This window comes from Apteryx rowi, unplaced genomic scaffold, assembly GCF_003343035.1.
Source record: "Apteryx rowi isolate R43461 unplaced genomic scaffold, aptRow1 scaffold_238, whole genome shotgun sequence".
Classification (NCBI taxonomy): Eukaryota; Metazoa; Chordata; class Aves; order Apterygiformes; family Apterygidae; genus Apteryx; species Apteryx rowi.
In genome coordinates this window covers 659,627-679,752 of record NW_020448730.1, presented here as the reverse complement: position 1 = coordinate 679,752, position 20,126 = coordinate 659,627, and positions in this window count along the sequence as shown.

Sequence of the window (20,126 nt, the reverse complement as noted above, 5' to 3'; positions counted from 1 at the left end):
TGAATATGTGGCCAAGTATCATGGAAAGACTTTATCTTGCTTAACTGAACTGTCTACAGTCTAAGTGTCTACATCTAAGATGATCAGATAGGTTTGCACTTTTAGAGACTGATTTATCTCACCTCTCTGACCTAGAATAGGTCAGATGCATCAAACTATACACCAAGTATTTGTCTTTATTCACTAAATTATTAGCCCAGATTTGGACATTTGCATGTCTGAGATGAGTGAGAAGAGCTGTACCATATGCGACAGCAACACACTCTCAGTGTTTCATTAAGAGGGTCCCAGTTAGTTTTGAAAGAAAATGGAAAAAGCACCTATATATAATGAGTAATGGACTGGAATGTTGCTATGCCATGCCATGCCATTAGATTACAGAATGATCTAAAACTACTATAGTAAAGAACAGGAGCCTTAAAAGACAGACCTGCTTGTCAAAGGATATAGTCTTCATAGCAAATAGATGTACTTTCCCATATGACAAACTGGAACTCCATGTAAAAAAGGAAGCCCTTTTCTATGGGCTATGTCAGGAGGTCACACTAGACTCTTTGAGGAGTATCGAAAAACAAAAGTAAATGAAATAACTATTGTGTACACCTCAGAAAGACCTGGTACATAGGTACTTTTCTTAATTGAGACATTTAAGTCTGAAATTTCACAAGACTAAAATTTATCCTTCTCCATTTAATTTTTATTTCAAAGCATAAATAGAAATTTTGTGAAATATTGACTCTAATGAGAAAAGTATACTGGCAGCTGATTCTGCTTTCATTAGTAAGAGAGGACAATATCATCAGCGTAGTTTTCCAAATGTCTAAGGAAAATCAAGCAACTTTAATGTTTAGGATCAGTGCAGGCACTTTTCTTTTTTCAGGTGAACTGGATTATTTGGCTAATCCCTGGTATGTGTTTCTATTTGCTCATCTACTAGGCACTGATTCTTCTATGCATGAAATACTTAACTTGACATACTAGGAATTTCCAGTGATGTTTTTCTTTTTCTTTCCTTTTTTTGTTTTAAGTAAGTACCTGGATTCTCTTTATTTACTGTGCTGACAAAGTCCTTATGAAATGTATTTTTGATCTGTCTCAGAAATTTCTAATCGTTCTTTAGTGGTTTTACAATTGCTATTCAATATTGGCTCTTATGTTAGCGTACTGAGACTGCTGAGGCCAACATGATATTAGGTGATCTATTCTTAGAAAACACTTATTTAGGTGTGTTAATGAGACAACAATGAGGCATCCAAAGAAAGGATGTTGAGGCTACTATAGTTTTCTGAGCAAATGTCCTTTCTGGAGCTGTGCACCCTAACTGTGAAACTAAACAGGCTTCATTTCTAACCTATTAAGTTAATAAACAGGAATTCATTAAGCTATAAGATGAGTTGCGGTAGAATGATGAACTGTGTCTATGTGAAAATTTGAGCACATAGATTAAAATTCATTTGGCAAAAATAAATTGATAAGTTTGATCAAGGTGTAGTTACACCTGTGCAAATTCAGAATATTTGTAAAATGAGTATGGCACTACATTGTACAAATTCTTCTCACTGTTCTTCCTTGTATCATCTCCTCATAAAAAGTCTAACTGTGTTTTTAGATATAGCATAAACATGTCATAGATCATAGAGATTTGCCTGAAATACCAATGAGCATTAAGTACCTAAAAACACTGAATCATGATGCAAGTATCAATGCCATTAACTCTTATTTCTATATATAGGCAGACCAAGCAAAAGTTCAGATTTTCAGTCCTCGTGAACTGGTGTGCTCAGTTTGCTGTGAGATTCCTCTTACCTTTGTGAAGCAGGAAAAGAGGAACAAAGATTGTTTTAAGAGCTTACATGTAGCTGTACCTAATCAGACTTGATATGTACATGAAGTGCCTCTCCAGTTGGTTAGCATAGTGATAAAAGAAGATGAATTTTAGTCTTTTGGCAGATTAACAAATCATTTTAAAACACAACAATTAACTGGATGAATGAGCCTAACTCTTTTACCAATGTAAAATTTTTATTGACATAAACTTGGGTAGAAAGATATTTTGAACTACTTAGCTATTTATTTTTCAGTGCTGCATATATATACATACAGGTAATAAAAAGGCTTACTGCGACTGGAATACAGTGTCCACTCAGCAACACTTCTGTCCAGGGATAGTCCGGCTAACTTCCGTGTACTTTCATAAAGAAGAAAACACCCTTATGTTGATGAAGTGATATCTTAGATTGTCCCCTAAAAGGTGACATATGGTGAGTATCAAGGAGGCATTTCCTTCTAATTATAAGCTTGAACATGGGATATATTAAGTGACATAATATGGAAATCTGCAATATAAATATTCTGGCTTGCATTATGGTGAAAGCCATCAGATCAATGAATATGGAAGTACATCTTCACAAAATAATTTTATTACTCTTAAAATATTTTTTGAGATAAGAAATTATAAAGAATATCTGTAGACTTTCTAAGAAATTAAAATTAAACAGTTTAAAAAGCTGGTACAATGAAATCTCAGCAGATCTGAAATTTGCTGGGAACCGCAGATAACAATTAGTATTTGATTTCAACTGTAGACAGACCACATTTCAAAAAGACAATTTCTTACCAGTCCTAGGGTAAACCATAATTTTTTGACATTAATGACATTGTTTTCCTTGCCAAACAATTATTTAGTTGATATACTGCTCGGTACACAGTCTTTGGCTATAGCGGCTGTAGCTAATACCTGAACAGTGATTTTGTACAGATACTGTGACTATGGCACAGAGAACGAGCAAGAGCATAGGATTTTTTTTGCAGTGCCCCAGACACAGATTGTAGCTCAGTCACAATCTATTTTCTGCCACCACCTCTGGGTAGAACAGACTGTAATACAACCACGCTATACTTCATGCAATTTTGTTGCCAGGTCCCACTATGTTAGTGCAGTTACATTCCTGAGTAAAGAAATAATATCAAGGCTCAACCTGCTCTCTTCACACAATTATGGAAAGGGGAAGTAATGGCTCTGCAGAGGTTGCTTTCCCACCTCATAAATGAAGGATGCTTTCCCACTGGTAATGCAGACAAACCTGTGTAACAGGCAAAAAGGAAGGTTGCTGAGGCAATGCTGTGGGGGAATTCAGCTATTTCAATGCTTGGTTTTTGTACCTAATTGAGTTGAAAAATTGGAACTTGTCAAACAACAGTATACTGTAAAAGCTACTTTGTTTGGGAGGTGGTGACATCTCATTTTGAGTTCATACAGCATTAAACAGCAGTCCTCTATTGTCCTATATTGTTATACACAGCTCTCACAATAAATTTGCAGCTATATCTTTCCCATAATACACCATACACATCCATTCAGTGTAAGGTTGCACTGGACCGTAGGAGATCTATTTCAGAGAGGGTTTGACCAGTAGGAAAATATTTGAATTTTGATGTGAATACTTGTTTATCAGTGTCAACAACATGCAATCTATTAATGGATAAAGGCAATGTATACAAACATTTTCCAAAAAGGTATTTTAGGATTGTTTTGAAAAAATCTGGATTAAAACTGTAAGATAGTAAATCAGATATGAACTCATGTATTGAGAAGACTCAATACATGGTTCAGTAAAAATCCTTATCTTCTTCTGCCACTTTCTTCCTTCCTTTGGACTTAATAATTGCTATTAAGCACTGTGAAATGAATATCTGGACTGTGCTTTCAGCCCTTGTTTCTATACACAGAGGTTGAAAGAAACCACAATCTAGTCCTGACAGAGGGAAAGACAACAAGTAGCTCTACTATGAAAAAAAAACAAAACCAACATACTTACACTTACTATACTTGTGCTCTACAGAATTCTGAAGAGCTGGGTGGTGATAGGATATCTTGGCTGCTTGTGAGTAAAAAATATCTAGTCAATTTTTTAGCATCCTAAAAATATCCATGGGGGAAAAAAGCCCATATGGTGCAGCAAAACCACAAGGAAAATTATACTTCTTTTTTTAAAAGAAGAAAAAACCCTATTCCCTCTAGAAAGATGGTAAGGCCTTCTGTTTATCATTATATTTATGAGGTAACTTCAATGAAATTATAAAAGTATTATCATATGAACTGCAGAAGCTTTCATTTATTTCTCTGCCAAGTCACTAAATGTTCTGCTGTTTCAGGTGTATTGTAGAAATGGGGTTGATTTCCTGTAAAGAAATTGGGTCAAAAGGAATGGGATGGTTGGGTGACATAAGGCTTCCTTTTTAGTGGAATAAAAAGATTATTAAACAGAGAATTGTGATCATTTTCTTCAAAACTTTTATGTGAGACATGGCATGCATGTAATGTGCTCAGTTCAAATTTCCTTTGCTATATAGCACATAGTGATAAAGCATATGGACAGACTTTAGACTTACTCTAATGCCCCTATGTATATGAAAATAACAGTTAGATATTGCAGATGACATAGTTCATACAAATATCAGTAGCGATTTTACTGCTTTCCTTTCCTGTCTCTCTCTCCCGCCAAAACAAGCACCTAATTTCAGAATGCCTGCCTGGGAACCATTTCTTTATTAAAAAAAGAAGAAAAAAAAGTGAAAACCAAGAAACAAAATGGAGTTTTTCAAAATCAAATGAAAGCTTTAAGGTATCATTTTAACTTCTGCTTTGAAGACTGTCAATGAGGATTCCAGAAGAATTAAGTGTCTGTTGGTAAAGTGCAATTTCCTGCTCAAAATATCTTTCCACAGAAATAGTTAAACAATCTTCTAAGTCCCTCTCTAAAGAAAGTTAAAGGATTAGGTTACAATATCTTATCTTTATACATGGAAAGCTGACCAAGGATAGTGATTCCTTTTCTTTCTAAACAACTGATGTTTCCCTAGAATATTTTTGCAGAATGACTTTTGTGTTTGCCATTGAGCTCTCAGATAGAAACATGCTTAAGGTTCTATGGGTCGGCTTCAGACCACTTTTTGTGGCATTAGAGACTTCAAAGAGGCTGAAGACTACAACCTGGGAGTAAAAAACAGAACTAGAAAAAGAATATAAATAGAATAAACATGATTAAATAGAGAATCTCTGAATCTGAAAGTTTGGGTTCATGTTGGAGTATGAAGAATTACAACATCTCTTATAGGGATACTTGAGCCCCTTGAGTAGGTCTAAGCAGAAAAAAGTGAAGTAGAAATACTGGTAATTGTGAAATATTTGGCTCCTGAAGTGTGGAATAGATTTGGAAGGGTAGAATTCTTAATGTGGCTGTTCAAAGCAAACCTCACCAGATCAATGGTACCTATAAATTGCCTATGCTGTGCATTTAATACAAGCTACTCTGCTACATTTCAATACATTTGTATTTCTGAAGCAAAAGATAATGATTAACTATATATTAGTACCTGAAAGTGTAAAAATCTAAGGAAAAATGAATCTGTACAATGGAATTATTGCCTTTAATACACTTTTCTCTATTGCTCTCAGGAACCTTTGTAGAAAAATAAGTACTAATCTTAATCTGCCTTCAAATTTTGCATGGACACTAAGGACACATGGACATTTGTTTTTAATTTATATAGATTAGAGTAGAAATATCAAAAGGAAATTTGTGACTATATCCCTCTCCTGTTCCCTTGGAAGTCTGAGTGACTATGACAAACTTTTAAGCGGCTAAACTTAGGGGATATGAACCTGAAACGAACTCAATGCACATATACCTGCTGTTTGATGTAGAGTACAGTAGATATGGATATACTCATCTTTATTCTGCCAAGTAACTTAAAGTACATTTCAAATACCTTTTTAGTTTTTAGATTGATCAATCCAATAGCACAGGAACCCCTTGCTTAACATTTTTAAGCCAACCGATAATAATCTTACTTTCCTCTGTTGCTGTTCATAGACCATTTAAAACAGTCGGTGGCCCACTAAAGAGCTGCAAATCCCTTCTTAAACCAATTTTACATTCATTCAACTGGAAATTAGGTATAGTGAACTTTCACAATGTCTAATTCCTAAGATGATGAGCTCTTCTAAACTGTCTTCACTAAAGACAGGGGATTTCTCACAGCAGTCGAGAGGAGCTGGGGAGGAAGAAGGGAAGAAGAAATGTTCAGGAAGGGAAGTCAAGTGCTCCATGCTGAGGGAGATTAATCCCCTACACTCAGGAAGCAAATATTCTGTTTCCCAAATGAGGATCCTAAGTGGAAAACTCCAGGTAAATCAGAGCTGTGACTTGGCAATCCCAGTTCTTTCCGGTCTAAACCTTAAGTTTTTATCTCTTCTTTCACAGACTAGAGATTTTGGGATCTGCTCTGGTTGTAGACCCAAGCAGGTCTCCAGCACAGGCATCTCATCTTCACCCTCTTTGTCCTAAAGTTCTCCCATCCTATAGCTCTTTTTCACCCACTCTCACTCTTAACAACTCTCTATCCTTCCCCAGTCTTCCTCAAAGGCCTTTCACTCCTCATAAACCCATTCCCTCCAATTCCTTCTCACTGCTCTAGATACAAGTCCCAAATTTCAACCAACTCCCAGGACTCTGCTTCTTGCAAATGCCTTCCAAACCACACCACTCCAGATGTATTCCCACCCTCTCCATTCCCAAACTCCCAGTATAATCATCTGTACCCCTCCTGCCATACACATGTATTAAAAAAAAAAAAAAAAAAGTTATCAGACCATAAACAGAGAGCATGCAGGCCTAAGGATGTGCAGCAATTACTGCTTTATATCTAAAATTGCAATACCGCTTGTTTATTTGCTACTTTATGGAGAAAAAGGTTCATTTTCCCATCCAGTAACAATTAGATGTTATTACTACTGATAGCATTTATTTGTCAGACCATATCCAGAACTTTTAAATTCTCCCCTAAGATAGACTTCCTGGTGATAATTCTCATTATAGAAACTTTAATGGCATCTCTCTCCATATCCAGATCCAAACTATGTAGTGTGAACTTTTCTTTAAGGCTATGATCTTAAGAATCTTCTCTTCATTCTGTCTTTCAAGAATCAGAAAAAATGTTGACTTTAAATGCATGTAATGATCCACAGTTATGCAAACAGTAACAGCAAAACCTGAAAGAAAATTACAGCAGCAGTAATCCTTTATTATTTTCTAGCACTCAGGATCAAATGCCAAAGTATTAGACATCTTTTCCTGTCATAAAGCTGGAAAATAAAATATCTATTCAGTGATTCAAAATGCTTTCAAAAACAATTAGCAAGCTGAATGAATAATTAATAATTAGAAATAAAACCAGCTATTTTTTCTAATACTGAAAGAATTAGAAAATGGCTTTGTGACACAAGGCTTTAAGATTAGGTGTCAACTGAATAATACCAGATGTAATAAATAGAGCTGTTCTATACCTATTCTTACATTTTGTAATACAAACATGGAAATAATCCCCACAGCTATTGAATTTTGGACAAAAGTCAAGAATATTGGAGTGATTTGAAAAAGGAAAAATAAAAGTAACAGTGAGGCAGAGTATATTTGGAAGGTTTTCCGCAAAGCCACCAAACAGCATCTCGTTTATCTTGTGATACAACATGCAACTATGAGCAACATTTGTGTGGAAAATTAGTTCATCACAAGTAAAGGTGAAATGCTAGTGTCTCACTTTTTGTTAAGTCTGTCTGTAAGGATAGGTTAGTGTGCGTATAAAAATGACTTTGAAAGGAAGATCATATAGAAAGCCCTGACTAGCATTTTAGGCACAGTCTTAAGAAATGACGGTACTCAGAAACCTCATCTATGTATTTTATACTGCCCTTTTAACACCCACATCTGTTGTCTCCAAATAGGTAGTCCTTTATTGCTTTATTATACAAGCAATAAATGAGCATTCCTCCACCTCCTTCCTATTGGCTCTGCAACTGAGAGTTGAAGCCAAGATTTATATTATCCATTCTTCCATGCCCAGCTGTTCTGAAACTAAGTGAATGGGTAATTTCATTCATTCCAATATGCGTGGACTCAAAGTCTGTGCTGCAAGAATGTAATAAGAAAGTTCTTACTCTCCGGTATATTGCTAATAGTAAGAAGTATTAATTTATAGTCCAGCAGGTTCCTTTAAAACACCAGTCTGCAGGATTGGTAATGCTCAGACATTCTGTAGCAGCGGACTTCAGGGAGGCTCAGACTCTGCAAAGGCATAATAAATTTGGGTGTTATAGAGACTGTTCCCATACTTAACACAGTGCACATGTCTTTTTCTATGCTGCTCACAGAGAATACCAAGGAGATGGAGGTACCTTTTTTAAATTAATAATTTGGATGTCATTTAATCCACCATTATTTTTAATATGTATGACAAACAGATCTCCTGATTTTGCCTTATTTTATTAGATAAATATTGTACACTCCCTTTTGTCTTCAGGGTTTTTTTTGTTTGTTTTTGGTTTTTTGCTTATGGAACAGGAAAAAAGTGAATTCTCCCTGTTTGCTGCTTCTACGGTAGAACTCAATATGAGTTATAGGAAAAATATCTCTTAATTTGTGCTAATTATAGCTATTCATTGACAATATGTATCTCATTGAACTTTGCATTGCATTGCAATTTATATATGTTTATCTATGTACAGCAAGGCACTGTTAATGTATTTGAATAAATTTCCAACAGAACCTGATATCAACAGATAACAAGATATTTATCCAGCCAGCAATGTGCAGAACATTTTTGCCTATAAAAAGCTTTAAAAATTTTGAATTATTTCTGTAATGCTGGATTGCAGAGGTTGGATATTAAAGAGGAATCTCTACGGGATCACTTGAATTGAGAATTTGCCCTCATGAATTGAATCATGAAACATAATGGCTTAGTGGTTGCTTGTGCAGGAATGAACATTATATAGGAAGTTTAAGCCATTTTGAATGTGAATAAATCAGAATGTGATATTCTACCTTTGAATTAAGAAAGTTCATATAGGGAGTTAGTGAGGAAAGCCCCTTCCAGAATAACTTGTTAAATAGATGAGCTGTAGATATCTCTCCTCTTCTTTATCAGCTTCAGGGCTTCTGACTTGCCTGGAAAACAGTGCTAAAGAACATACCATCCAAGAGTCACTCTTTCACATGCCAAGGGAAGTTCAGTAGACCAGGCTGAGCAACTGAAACTGAATCTAGAAGACATTTACTTGAAAATTTTCCAGTAAAAAGTGAAGAAAATTTTTCAGATCTCTAAATCTGGATCTGGGAACCCAAGAAACATACTGTAGTTGTAAGGATTAGCAATAAAGGAAGAAAAAATTCAAGTTCACCGAGCAGCTGAAGGATCCAAAGAGTATACACAACAGTGGAAATTAATTTTTGATTCTACTTCTCTGGACTGTGGAGAGGAAAATACATTCTTTTGGGCTTCTACAACCACTAAAATGCTCAACTGACATCATAGAAGTCTGGAAGGAGAGAGCATGTCCACTTCTCTGTCTTTTGTTCCCATCAAATTTGCACACTGTATTGATAACAACGTATGGACATGAAACTTCATTTTCCATGAAGTGTAGCCATGCTATACCTTACTAAGGAGAAAGGAGAGTACTTTAGTACAAATGTAGATAAATGTAGCTTCCAAATAAAAAGATTAGAAAGAAAAAAGCTAATTTCAGTGAGCCTTGAAATGTGATTAATTTGGAGCCCATGAGATGACATAGCAAAAAAACAAAATGACTTTTTCATAAAGAAAACATATTGTCTAATACAAGGAAACAGCACATTTTATCTTCACACACACCAAGAGTATTTGTTTTTGAGGGAGTCACTATAGGCATGTCTCTATCTGTTCTCTTTTGTGCCTTTCCTGCAGTAAATTGACCTAATATTTTTATTTTCTTAAGAATCTGGTTTCAAATTTGTATTTATCTTTTTTCTCTCAGACCTTCTTTAAATATTTCCTCCTTTTTTCCCCTCTGCCAAGTCTGAATGTTTCTGTTTTCTTTGCTTGCTCTGTTTCAAAACATAGTCTTGTCCACTCCATCATTCTGTTTGGAGATCCACATATTTTTTCCCTCTCTTTCCTCTTTTTTTTTTTTTTGTTTACTTGCAGATTGATCATCATCATGTACAGGCATACATAATGTACAGGCATACCTTGTGTTATTGTGCTTCGCTTTATTGTGCTTCACAGATATTGTGTTTTTTTACAAATTGAAGGTTTGTGGCAACCCTGTGTCGAGCAAGTCTATATTGGCACCATTTTTCCAACAGCATGTGCTCACTTTGTGTTTCTGTCTCACATTTTGGTAATTCTTGCAATATTTCAAACTTTCCATTATTATTATATCTGTTATGGTGATCTGTGATCAGTGATCTTGGATGTTACTATTGTAATTGTTTTGGGGCGCGACGAATCATGCCCATGTAAGACGGTGAACTTGATCGATAAATGTTGTGTGTGTTCTGATTGCTTCACCGACCGGCCATTCCCCTGTCTCTCTCCCTCTCCTAGGACCTCCCTATTTCCTGAGACACAACAATATTGAAATTAGGGCAATTAATAACCCTACAATGGCCTCTAAGTGTTCAAGTGAAAGGAAGAGTCGCACGTCTCTCACTTTAAATCAAAAGCTAGAAATGATGAAGCTGAGTGAGAAAGGCATGTAGAAAGCCGAGACAGGCCGAAAGCTCGGCCTCCTGCGCCAAGCAGTTAGCCAAGTTGTGAAGGCAAAGGAAAAGTTCTTGAAGGTCATTCAAAGTGCTACTCCAGTGAACACATGAATGATAAGAAAGCCAAACAGCCTTATTGCTGATATGGAGAAAGTTTTAGTGGTCTGGATAGAAGATCCAACCAACCACAACATTCCCTTAAGCCAAAGCCTCATCCAGAGCAAGGCCCAAACTCTCTTCAATTCTGTGAAGGCTGAGAGAGGTGAGAAAGCTGCAGAAGAAAAGTTTGAAGCTAGCAGAGGTTGGTTCATGAGGTTTAAGGAAAGAAGCCATCTCCATTACATAAAACTGCAAGGTGAAGCAGCAAGTGCTGATGTAGAAGCTGCAGCAAGTTATCCAGAAGATCTAGCTAAGGTAATGGATGAAGGTGGCTACACTAAACAACAGATTTTCAGTGCAGACGAAACAGCTTTATATTGGAAGAAGATGCCACATAGGACTTTGATAGCTAGAGAGGAGAAGTCAATGCCTGGCTTCAAAGGACAGGCTGACTCTCTTGTTAGGGGCTAATGCAGCTGGTGACTTTAAGTTGAAGCCAATGCTCATTTACCATTCTGAAAATCCTACGGCCCTTAAGAGTTATGCTCAATCTACTCTGCCTGTGCTCTATAAATGGAACAACAAAGCCTGGATGACAGACAGCACATCTGTTTACAACATGGTTTACTGAATATTTTAAACCCACTGTTGAAACCTACTGCTCAGAAAAAAAGATTCCTTTCAAAATATTACTTCTCATTGACAATGCACTTGGTCACCCAAGAGCTCTGATGGAGATGTGCAATGAGATTAAAGTTTTCATGCCTGCTAACACAACATCCATTCTGCAGTCCTTGGATCAAGGAGTCATTTCGAATTTCAAATCTTATTATTTAAGAAATACATTTCGTAAGGCTATAGCTGCCATAGATAGTGATTCCTCTGATGGATCTGGGCAAAGTAAATTGAAAACCTTCTGGAAAGGATTCACCATTCTAGATGCCATTAAGAACATTCGTGATTCATGGGAGCAGGTCAAAATATCAACATTAACAGGAGTTTGGAAGAAGTTGATTCCAGCCCTCATGGATGACTTGGAGGGGTTCAAGACTTCAGTGGAGGAAGTAACTGTAGATGTGGTGGAAATAGCAAGAGAACTATCATTAGAAGTGGAGCCTGAAGATGTGACTGAATTGCTGCAGTCTCATGATAAAACTTGAACAAACGAGGAGTTGCATCTTATGGATGAGCAAAGAAAGTGGTTTCCTGAAATGGAATCTACTCCTGGTGAAGATGCTGTGAACATTGTTGAAATGACAACAAAGGATTTAGAATATTATGTAAACTTAGTTGATAAAACAGCAGCAGGATTTGAGAGGATTGACTCCAATTTGGAAAGAAGTTCTCTTGTGGGTAAAATACTATCAAATGGTATCGCATGCTACAGAGAAATCCTTCGTGAAAGGAAGAGTCAATTGATGCGGCAAACTTCATTGCTGTCTTATTTTAGGAAATTGCCACAGCCACCCCAGACTTCAGCAACCACCACCCTGATCAGTCAGCAGCCATCAACATCAAGGTAAGACCCTCCATCAGCAAAAAGATTATGACTCGCTGAAGGCTCAGATGCTGGTTAGCATTTTTTAGCAATAAAGTATTTTTTAATTAATGCATATACATCGGTTTTTTTAGACATAATGCTATTGCACACTTAATAGACTACAGTATAGTATAAACATAACTTTTATATGCACTGGGAAACCAAAAAAATTGTGTGACTTGCTTTATTGCGATATTTGCTTTATTGCAGTAGTCTGGAACCAAACCAAACCATATCTCCGAGGTATGCCTGTACTGGACATTGCTCCAGATCCAATTACCACTCTATCATCATGCTGTCTGCCCAACCTCAACTCTTCCACATAGCTTTTCATGACTGTAAGCTCATTGTTTTCATGTCTCCTGGCCACCATCCTGGGAAGTCTCTTGAAGTATTGTCTCTTGCCTTGCGTTGCCTTGTCTTGCCTTGCCCTCCCTTCCCTTTCATTCCCCTGAAGCAAAGCAAGGCAAGAGACAACCATTAATGCTCAGGTATGAGGGAATTCTTATGGAATCACATGCTGTATTGCATTCTGATTAAAACCAAGTAATTTTACCACTATTAATGTAATTACACTTAATACCAAAAGATTTAATAATTGATAAACTTGTGTTATCCACTGGAGATACTTTTTAAGTGGTAAACAATTATGAATTCCTTTATTATTCACTGAGAAACATCATATTGAACTTATGTTACCTTATGTTAATTCATAAATTTATGTTAATCTTATGAATTTTTGTTAGCTTACATTATCATGGACATAGAGGAAATATTTCTAAGTCAGTGTCCTTGTAAAGTGGTTAGCCTTGAATTACTATTCATGCCAGCTTTCTTTTCCTCTCTTTTGATTAAAATAAACTAAACTGATTGTAAGTCTGGAGGAATTTTGTATATGTGTGGTTGTATGTGTGGGTGTGGGATATACTAGCACTTGGAAAAGGAACAGATTCAGGGTGGAGACTGCATGTGCTTGTGAACATCTGTGTGTGTGGTCTGGAGAAAGTGGGTGTGGTTGTGGACATGAATAAAGGAAGAGAATGTTAATGAAGATTATGTGTGCGTATATAAAGGATGGAATATGAGGTAAAAATTAAGGATTACAATATCGGATCATGCCAATGCACTTTTAGATCAGTTCACAAAGACATCGAACTTGAGAGATTCTTTAATCTTCCTAACTGCTTCCCCAGCCAGCAGTTATGCATTAGCAGCCAAACACAAGGAAGTCTTGAGACTGTGCTAAATTGTCTAAAGAGTGGAAATGGTTTGAATAAAGGCACCAATATTCCTGTTTTGCCCCAGCTGCATTATTCTCTGCCTCACACTGCAAAAGATCAGTTCCATATATATATGTGCATATAAAGAACACAAATTGTTACCTAATGTATTCTTCTTCTGGAATGTTGATGGAATGATTATCAGAAATTAATAATTTATGCCACTTTTGATTTATATATTTAAAACTACTTTTATGAAATGGCTAAAGCTTGCTTTAACAAAACTACTAAAAATTATTAGTAGAAAACAGTGGTCCTAAAATGTGAGGATGTCATATTTTTGTTAGCCTCAGTAATGTATGTTTTGCTAGAAAAATTATTGTATTCTTTCAGTAACAAATTGATTCTAAAAATGAAAGAGATGTTGAAATGCCTGTGAAATGAAATGTTCTGAACAATTTTAATTTGTTATTTATCTGGGTAATAATAAACATAAAAAGAATAATGATTTCACTTAAAAGAAACAGTTCAGTTATGTACATCATTGCTTTTTATTTCACTACTAGTAAAAAGTCAGTCTTTTTGATTTGAAATCATTTACATACATGGCTCCTTTTTTCTTTGAAGGCTAGGTGATGTTAAATAGTGTAATAGATCTCAAAGGAAAGAAGGAAGAGTCTAAGTTAGTTTTAGTGTGTAAAGTAACTACATTTAAAATTTCATAAAATTGTATTCTTACCATTTTACTTATCTATTGGTGTCTCTATGCAACATAGTATGAATAACTGATGCATCTTACTTTCAGACATCCCTGTTGGAGAAACAGGAGGTTTAATTAGGCAGGTGTAGTAACTCTCAATATACTCTTTCTGAAAATGGGAAACAACTTTGTGAAGGTTAGAGAAAAAAGAAAGTATTGATGTCTGAAGTCTTGATTGATGCATGTGGAAAGGGCACTGTAGAGACTCTTAGACTGCTGCTATCTTTGCTATTCCTATTCTTCATTTATTGAAAATGATATTCTGAAAACATAACAAAACAAAACAGAATGAGAAAACAATTTCTACTTAACATTTCAGTCATTGCTTTCTTACAAGCTGCTCATCCTTTTCTTCCCTTTGGTCTATCGTTAACATGCCCTAGTTCACCAATGTGCTGTCCATTTCTTGGCTATACTGACAACCCAGTCTGCTGTATAGAATACAGAAAAGCATTTCTAGTACCTATTTGACATTTTCACTCCATGTATTTGGTATTTCTGTGACATCCATCAGTGTCCTTCAACAAGTCTGCTTTAGCAACAAGTTTACATGGGATTCAGTATGGGACAAACATCATGCCAAAGGTGATTGTTTTAAAATCACTTCACCTTCAGAAAATACTGAGTCTTAAGGAACTTTAATCAAAAGTAGCAGTTTGCCATCCTTAGGATTTTGGAGATTCTCTGTGGCTTAATTGAAATAAATGTGCTATTCCATTTTGTTTGAAATTGTGTAAGATCCAGCTTGTCCTGCAAAAGTCCATGCATCCCTGAAAACTGTCAGATGGGTAAAATCACATAATCACAGAATAGTTGAAGTTGGCAGGGACTTCTGGAGAACATCTAGTCCAACCTCCTGCTCAAAGTGGGGGCAGCTTGGGCTCCAAGCCTCTTAGTCATCTTTGTGGCCCTTTGCTGGACTAGCTCCATGATGCCCATGTCTCTCCTGTACTGGGGAGCCCAGCACTGGACTTTTTTCCCTAGCAAAGCCTATCTATTCTATGAAGTTGATAAATACCCTTAAAAATTTTTTGATTGTGGTTGGATGATTAAAACCCTGGCATGTGTAGGCATGTAGTTTTAGGAAATTTATGAGAACTGTGAGTGAAACTGTATTGTTCTTTATCTGTTGAATTGTGGTTCCATTCTAGTACACTTATTACTGAAGAGTTAAATGCCAGTTTTGTCAAAATGATCACTGCCTTTGGCAACAACGAACCAAAAATATGCTTGAGAAGTATCCAAATATTTAGATCTACAGATGGTACTTTGGTGGTTTCATTTTACTTAAAGAAAAAGATTTGGCTGTAAAGCAGTACACAATATGGATGAGATATTAAACTTTGAAAAGTTTGCTTCATACTCAGCAGCTAATTTTCATCAGAAATGTGTTCTACATACTGTGTTTAAAGAGCCAAGTTCACTCTTCCATTTGTGTTCAAACCTCCCACAAAATCAGTGGAATCTCTATGAAAACATCCAATATCAGAATTTTGGCCTGAAGAATTGTCTGTAGCACCTACAAGAGTGAACACCCATTCAGTGTTATCGGGGTCCTGGCCAACTGTTCTGCCTAGCTGATGGGCTCATTGACTACTCCCCATCTCCTTTCCTCTCTACATTGCCAGAAAGAGAATTCAGGGAAAAATGATAAGATAGTTAGAGGTATATATTATGGTAGAGTAAGGCATAACAAAGAAAAATAATGCTAAAGATTAGGATTTTTGAGAAAAATTCATATCCAGATATTGACTATATTTCTACATTCCAGAAGAGAGAAATATTTTAAGGACATTTCTTCCATCTAGACAAGAAAATGCACTGAGCTTTGAAAGAAGAAAGCTAATAAAATAATGGTATAGTATAAAAATGACAGATGTAGAGAATCTCCCATCACACACAAAGAGTCTCTATTTCTCCTCTACAGGATGAAGATGATAACTATTTCTAAGATGGTAAATACGTTTTACGCAAGAAGGAAAACATAAATTTCTGAATAAAGAAATCCCCTTCCTGTACATAGTGTCTCTTCTGTGTAGAGTGCAAGTATTTCTTTTTGCTGTACAATTAGTTGAGGACTCAATGACAGCCTTGTTGCTATGAGCTACATTTTTGTAGGATTACACTCAGTGAAATAAAACAGATCTGAATTAAGTGAAAATACAGAATTGTGTGCAAACAGAACCTTGAGGTATTGTATCAACAGCATGGAAAGCAGAAAAGATTTATAAAGATCTATAATATTAGTTTGGGGGGTTGCATTTTCAGGATGACTGAATGTTTTAAAAGCTTTTTGTCTACTTTAGATATTTATTTAAAGATGTAAAGAGTTCCAAGAGAGTTTATTTTTCAAATCAAATGTTTCATTTACTTAAGCCTAGTCAAGTATCAAAAGAAACTCAAGGAAAGTCAAATCACTGAATTTTAGGTTCAAGTAAAGAAGAGGTCAATAGAGGATATCTGGTAACACTTTAAGTTCTCTTAAGACAGTAACAACATTATTCCATATGGTAACAATCAAAGTCAGTGTTTTACAGTGAATAAAAAAATGCCAAATTCTATATTCAGGATAGGAAATTGTGGGGTCAATATTTTTCTTAACTTATTTGGATTATTTTCTACAATTATGTGGTTTCTATTGTTGGTGGTTTCTATTTATTTATTGTACATTTCTATTAATGTAAAGCAAGATAAATGCAGTGGAAAGGTAAAAAAAATGCATAGAGTTATGTTGTTTAAAGTATTTCTTTCACAGCCTTTCCCCATCTCTTTATTATAACCTACAGGATCAACACTGCATTTGCAATACTTACAAACATAGCAGTAACATTCCACTGTCGCACCTGCACTTACTGTCAAACAGTGCCAGGAAAATAAATGTTTGTGGTGGATGTGTACAGTGTATGTTCATGTAAGATAGCACTCCCTCTGGACAGAATAAACAAAAACATAAATAATTTTCTATTTAATTAATTCATTTAATATTCAATTAATATTAAATTAATTCAGGTGGTTAACAAAGAATCAATGAAACCCATATTTTTAAACTGAAAAAAGAGAAGTATTATTGGTGTAATCACCAAAACCACATAGGCTGATGTGTCTACAGAAATTATTGATCATATTAGGTATGTCTACAAAGCAACTTAAGTACACTCAGTCTCTGTCTTAATGTGTCTTGCTTCAATAAGAAGAAGAACTTAATTTTTACCTGGCTGAGGTTCCAGGGTGGAAGCTGTAACACACAGAGACCAGTCTGCGCCAGACCTGAAATACTCGTGCTGCATGGATAACTATGACACTACTCCAAAACAGGATTCACTATTCTTACTGACTTTCTTCATAAGGAAGGATGGACTATGAGTCTGTACTTGTCACCAAGATATCTTGCTTTCATAAACAGTACCATTTCTGGCTTACCCTGAACCAGGAGCTTAGAGGAGCTAGGAATTAAAATTTTCATAACATTTTGACCTGAAAGAGGCAATGAATTCAATTTCAGTGAATTCTGTACTCACTGGGAGGTGAAAACCAGAAACTTCTACCCTGAAGAAAGTAAAAAATCTTCCCTCCTATGAGGGAAGCTTTGACTGTTTAAAGGCATTACAAAAATCACAGAAACACAGAAAGACTGAGGCTGGAAGGCACCTCTGGAGATCACCTAGTCCAGCCCCCTTGCTCAAGCAGGGTCACCTACAGCAAGTTGCCCAGAATTGTGTCTGGATGGCTTTTGAATATCTCCAAGGAAGGAGACTTCACAACCTCTCTGGACAACCTGTTCCAGTGCTCAGTCACCTTCACAGTATAGAAGTTTTTCCTTATGTTCAAATGGAACTTCCTGTGTTCCAGTTTGTGCCTGTTTCCTCTCATCCTGTCACTGGGCACCACTGAAAAGAGTCTGTCCCCATCCTCTTGACACCCTCTCTTCAGATACTTATACACATTGATAAGATCCCCCCTCAGTCTTCTCTTCTCCAGGCTGAACAGTCCCAGCTTTCTCAGTCTTTCTTCCTATTAGAGATGCTCCAGCCCCTTCATCGTCTTAACAGCCCTTTACTGGACTTGTTCCAGCAGCACCATGCCTCTGCCATACTGGGGAATCCCAAACTGGACCCGGCACTCCAGGTGTGGCCTCACCAGGGCTGAGTAGAGGGGAAGGATCCCCTTCCTTGACCTGCTGGCAGCGCTGTGCCTAATGCAGCCCAGGATACCACTGGCCACCTTTGCTGCAAAGGCACATTGTTGGCTCATGTCCAACTTGTTGTCCAACAAGACCCCAAGTCCTTCTCTGCAAAGCTGCTTTCCAGCAGGTCAGCCCCCAGCCTGTACTGGTGCCTGGGGTTATCCCTCCCTAGGTGCAGGACTCTGCACTTCCCTTTGTTGAACTTCACAAGGTTCCTGTTGGCCTATTTCTCCAGGCTGCTGAGGTCCCTCCGAAAACAACCCTCTGGTGTTTCAGCACAACCTTCTGTTGTATCAGCACTACCCTCTGGTCTATCAAACCTAGTGTATCATTACCATGTAGCCATTAGACATTGCAGACATGGCTATACTACCAAATAAAATGAGCCCAGAACTCTTCTTTGACCTTCGTATCCTCCAAAATAGGGTGGCCACATCTAAGCTGCCTATTAGGAATGGTCCAGAACTATCCCCTGACCCTCTATAGTTTATTAATATAGATATCTATATTGATAGGCCATTGTCTATAATATTAAATGATTAGTGCAATCTCTGGAATTGTTATGGACTGGCCCCCAGTTCCTCTCTAGTGTCTGTGCATGTTTGGGAGGATAGCATATGTCAGTGATGATCCCCAGAGGACAACTTGGCTATGGCCACTTTGTTTTAGGAAATCGGAAAGTTTATTTGTACTTAGCTTCTCATAGAGATTGAGGCCCGATATGTTTTATTATTATGATGATGATTTTAATTGGTATAGATATAGCTGATGCCTATAACAAATTAAAGTGCTATAGGCACCAATCCTGAAGGCAAAGCAAATACTAATAAATTAAGCAGTGCCAGGGAATGTTCCTGACACTGAAACTTAATTGTTATCGTTATTAAATTGCTAAATAAGTCCCTAAACCAGTTTTAGCCCATATCAAGCTTTGACGCAAGCAATTCCCAAGGCACAGCTGAAGGGTTAGTGTGGGCTGGTGACTAGCTATTCCCAGCTGGCAGTTTGATGCAGCTATCCTGTTGCAGAGGGAAGAGAGCTTGATGTGATTGACTCATGCCTGTGTGTGATGGCTGACATCAGTGCCAGAGTACAGTCATAGATACATTTAATCTACTAATTAAGACACAGTTTAACTTGTCCCTCCCTACTTGGGAAGTTTCTGAGGGTGGCACAATTTGTATAGCTCCTTTATAGCATGGTTTTAATTTTGAATTTGAAAGCAAAGATGACTTAGCAGGAAATCAGCTGTATATTAAAAAAAAAAAAAAAAGTGAGCTTTCTGGGGATAGAGACAAGTTCTGTGCTTCCTCATTTCCAGAGCTGATTTCAGTCAGTGCTAGAAAGTGGCACATGCCACATGAAAATGAATCCTCGATGAACTGACTGCTAATATAACATCTTTCATGCTCATCCCACACCCCCACAAATCCCATTCAGGTTTTGTCAAGACAGTAGAATGAATATTTAAATGAAAAGTAAGTTATACCATTTTCTAATGCCACTTATTCTTATCATTCCTGATATTTCTAAAAAAAAAAAAAAAAAGATTTTTTTTCATGGCAAGGAGTAGTGACACCTGTCAGTTTAATGTTCTTTAGAGCAGTTAGGAAAGGATGTTCCAATATCCAGAAAAAAGAAATGACTAGCTAGTCATAATCTAAGAGAGGATTAAGATAATTACAAAGGATAAGGTATCTATCTCTGTCATCCTTATATACATTCATGCTGATCTCCT